Source organism: Schistocerca nitens, chromosome 4, assembly GCF_023898315.1.
Source record: "Schistocerca nitens isolate TAMUIC-IGC-003100 chromosome 4, iqSchNite1.1, whole genome shotgun sequence".
NCBI lineage: Eukaryota > Metazoa > Arthropoda > Insecta > Orthoptera > Acrididae > Schistocerca > Schistocerca nitens.
In genome coordinates this window covers 27,906,658-27,910,699 of record NC_064617.1, presented here as the reverse complement: position 1 = coordinate 27,910,699, position 4,042 = coordinate 27,906,658, and the positions used below count along the sequence as shown (strand labels likewise).

General features: G+C 45.5%; 1 pseudogene; it reads right to left on the bottom strand.

Annotated features, from left to right (window-relative positions):
- Positions 1 to 434: 434 nt before the first annotated feature.
- On the bottom strand, positions 435 to 552 carry LOC126253727 (5S ribosomal RNA; annotated as a pseudogene).
- Positions 553 to 4,042: the final 3,490 nt, after the last annotated feature.

Sequence of the window (4,042 nt, the reverse complement as noted above, 5' to 3'; positions counted from 1 at the left end):
AAAAAATCGCGATTGAGACTGTTTTCTTAATACTGAGTCAAATGAGCAATTGGTTTTATTTTTAAAATAAGAATAAAATACCTACCAAGCCATCAGAAGTCACTCGCTAAGCTAAATATAGGATAAATGGTATTGTGCACTCTTAATTTGTGCTGTATGTTTAGTTATTAATTTCGCCAGTGAAATTTTACTTAACTAAAATTTTTGTGGGGATCATGGGGGCTATGTAAGTAGAACTCCGTCTTCAGACCACAAGTGGCCTACGGGGACCTTCCGACCGCCGTGTCATCCTCACTGAGGATGTGGGTAGGAGGGGCGTGTGGTCAGCACACCGCTCTCGCAGTCGTTATGATGGTTTTCTTTGAATGGAGCCGCTACTATTCGGTCGAGCAGCTCTTCAATTGGCATCACAAGGCTGAGTGCACCCCGAAAAATGGCAACAGCGCATGGCGGCCCGGATGGTCACCCTTCCAAGTACCGGCCAAGCCCGACAGCACTTAACTTCGGTGATCTGACGGGACCCGGTGTATCCACTGCGGCAAGGCCGTTGCCATGTAAGTAGGCTGTTTAGGTTTGTATGTTGGTAACGTCTGTATGAAAATCACTGGCTGTGCTGTGAGCAATCTGTGGCTGGTTAGCATTGTTGGAATATTCGCTATTGTAGTGTTGGGCAGTTGGATGTGAACAGCGCATAGCGTTGCACAGTTGGAGGTGAGCCGCCAGCAGTGGTGGATGTGGGAAGAGAGATGGCAGAGTTTTGAGAGCGGACGTTCTGGAGGTGTGTCCGTCAGAAAAACGAAATTTGTAAGACTGGATGTCATGAACTGATGTATATATATTATGACTTTGGAACACTATTACGGTAAATACATTGTTTGTTCTCCATCAAAATCTTTCATTTGCTAACTATGCCTATCAGTAGTTAGTGCCTTCAGTAGTTAGAATCCTTTATTCAGCTGGCGGTATTGGCGCTCGCTGTATTGCAGTAGTTCGAGTAACGAAGATTTTTGTGAGGTAAGCGATTCACGAAAGGTATAGGTTATTGTTAGTCACGGCCATTCTTTTGTAGGGGTTATTGAAAGTCAGATGGCGTTGCGCTAAAGATATTGCGTGTCAGTTTAGTGATGATCAGAATAAGAGAGAAATGTCTGAGTACGTTCAGTTTCGCTCAGCTGTTTGAAAATAAAACAACTTAGAAGTTTACCAGCACAGTCATTCATAATTTTTCTAAGAGAATGTTACACTATGCAGAAAATTTAGACTGAAACGGGATTTTTAAATATGCTAACTGGCAGTAAATAGTTAATCTCTGTTCATATTCTAAGGACACTCGGTCATTGCATGGAAAGGAAAGGGACCCTGCTTGGTAATAGTGTCTGAGAACAATCACAACACAGCTGCCCTCGAGTTTTAACTGTAGCATGTTATTGTGCAACTTATTCATAATTTGTGAGATAAAATCAACTAGACAAAGCCTCTACATTACAATGTTTGTCAGTTAACAGTCTCAAGATATTGTAGCTGTGCGGACGACAAAGAATTTAGTCAACGACAGTGCTGAGCGGCCGTTGCTGATGCTGCTGCTGTTCGGTGAGAACAACACCCAGTCGGCTCCAGAGCCACGGATAATTATGAAACAGGCAATAACTGAAATTGCAGCTTCCTCCGTCTGTCCACTCCTACCGTGCACTCAACACTCGCGGGTTAACAAATCATGTTAGTCTACACTGGCGCGAGCATAACAGAGACTCTCCACACCAAAAGATAAACAACGGCACAGCTATTACCATTTCGTCGTTGCTTTCGAGGCTTTACAGGAAAGTTCCCTTAGCTATTACCCAGCAATTTACAATATCTTCATTATAATTACAATCAGTTATACACAGTCAAAATTAAATACACTAGTACATCGATTACTTGTTAAATACAGTTACTGTAATACAGCTTAGAGCTTCAGAATCAAAAGTACAATACACGTTATCAACAAATGCTCAAAGGCGAAAATTTTGGATGGTGCAGAAAGTATTTTATCTGCATTTTCTGTGTTAACACGCTCTGTAGACAACCCTTCTTGGCATTGTGTATGAAGTCGTACACAACAAAAACAATATACTGAGAATTATTTCGGTTTATTCACAGAGCGAATATTGTCGAAAATGGAGAATAAATACGTTTCTGAATACGGATTCGACTTTACAACCCTCGGATTACTATTCTGTACTAACCACATCAAAAAAAGTTTTGCGTCACCTCGTTTCCGAGAATTTTAGAAACTTGAACAGAAAATTGGAATAGAGATCAACACAATTATCATTTCCGCCCTTTTTATTGCTCATGAAAACCACACATTGCATGTTATACTACTATACAGCGAGACCTTCAGAGATCGTGGTCCAGATTGAAGTACACACCGGTGTCTCTAATACGCAGTAGCACGTCCTCTTCCACTGATGCATGCCTCTATTCGTCGTGGCATACTATCCACAAGTTCATCAAGGCACTGTTGGTCCAGATTGTCCCACCCCTCAAAGGCGATTCGGCGTAGATCCTTCAGAGTGGTTGGTGGGTCACATCGCCCATAAACAGCCCTTTTCAGTCGATCCCATGCATGTTCGATAGGGTTCACGTCTGGAGAACATGCTGGCCACTCTAGTCGAGTGATGTCGTTATCCCGAAGGAAATCATTCACAAGATGTGCACTATGGCGGCGCAAATAGTCGTCGATGAAGACGAATGCCTCGCCAATATGCTTCCGCTGTGGTTGCACTATCGGTCGGAGGATGGCATTCACCTATGGTACCGCCGTCACGGCGCCTTCCATGACCACCAGAGGTGTACGTCGGCCCCACATAATGCCACTTCAAAACAGCAGGGAACTTCACCTTGCTGTGTCTAAGGCTGGTTGAAGGCATATGCGACACTCATCGGTGAAGAGAACGTGATGCTAATTCTGAGCGGTCCATTCGGAATGTTGTTGGGCCCATCCGTACCGCGGTGCATGGTGTCGTGATTGCAAAGATGCACCACGCCAAGGACGTCAGGAGTGAAGTTACGCTTCATTCAGCTTATTGCGCACTGTTTGAGTCGTAACACGACGTCCCGTGACTGCACGAAAAGCATTATTCAACATGGTGGCGTTGCTGTGAGGGTTCTTCCGAGCCTTAATCCGTAGGTAGCGGTCATCCACTGCAGTAGTAGCTCTTGGGCGCCATGAGCGAGGCATGGCCTCGACAGTTCCTGTGTCTCTGTATCTCCTCCATGTCCGAACAACATCGCTTTGGTTCACTCCAAGAAGCCTAGACACTTGTTGAGAGCCCTTCCTGGCACAAAGAAACAATGCGGACGCGATAGAACCGCGGTATTGACCGTATAGGCATGGTTGAACTACAGACAACACGAGCTGTGTATGTGGTGTCACCGCCAGACACCACACTTGCTAGGTGGTAGCTTAAATCGGCCGCGGTCCATTAGTACATGTCGGAACCGCGTGTCGCCACTGGCAGTGATCGCAAACCGAGCGCCACCACACGGCTGGTCTCGAGAGACGGACTAGCACTCGCCCCAGTTGTACGGACGACATTGCTAGCGACTACACGTACGAAGCCTTTCTCTCAATTGCCTTCAGCTAAGTCCATGGCTACGACCTAGCAAGGCGCATTAACCATATCTGGAGAAAGTCTCACTTGTATTATCAAGAGAAATGTACCACAATGAATTAAAGTTAAGTATACGAGAAGCTCCGTTCTTTTCTTTATAGCTTTCATCACGTATCCTGTTTCAGACTTAACGCCAGTCGGCGTGTGTGTACGCGTGCCTTTCGGTTACCCGTCACTGTGGACTGGCTGCCTTGTCAGTCCACTACAGTGTACCTCCTTCCTGGTGGAATGACTGGAACTGATCAGCTGTCGGACCCCCTCCATGTAATAGGCGCTGCTCTGGATGGTTGTTTACATCTTTGGGCGGGTTTAGTGACAGCTCTGAACAGTCAAAGAGGCTGTGTCAGTGATGAAACATCCACAGTCAACGTCTATCTTCGGGAGTT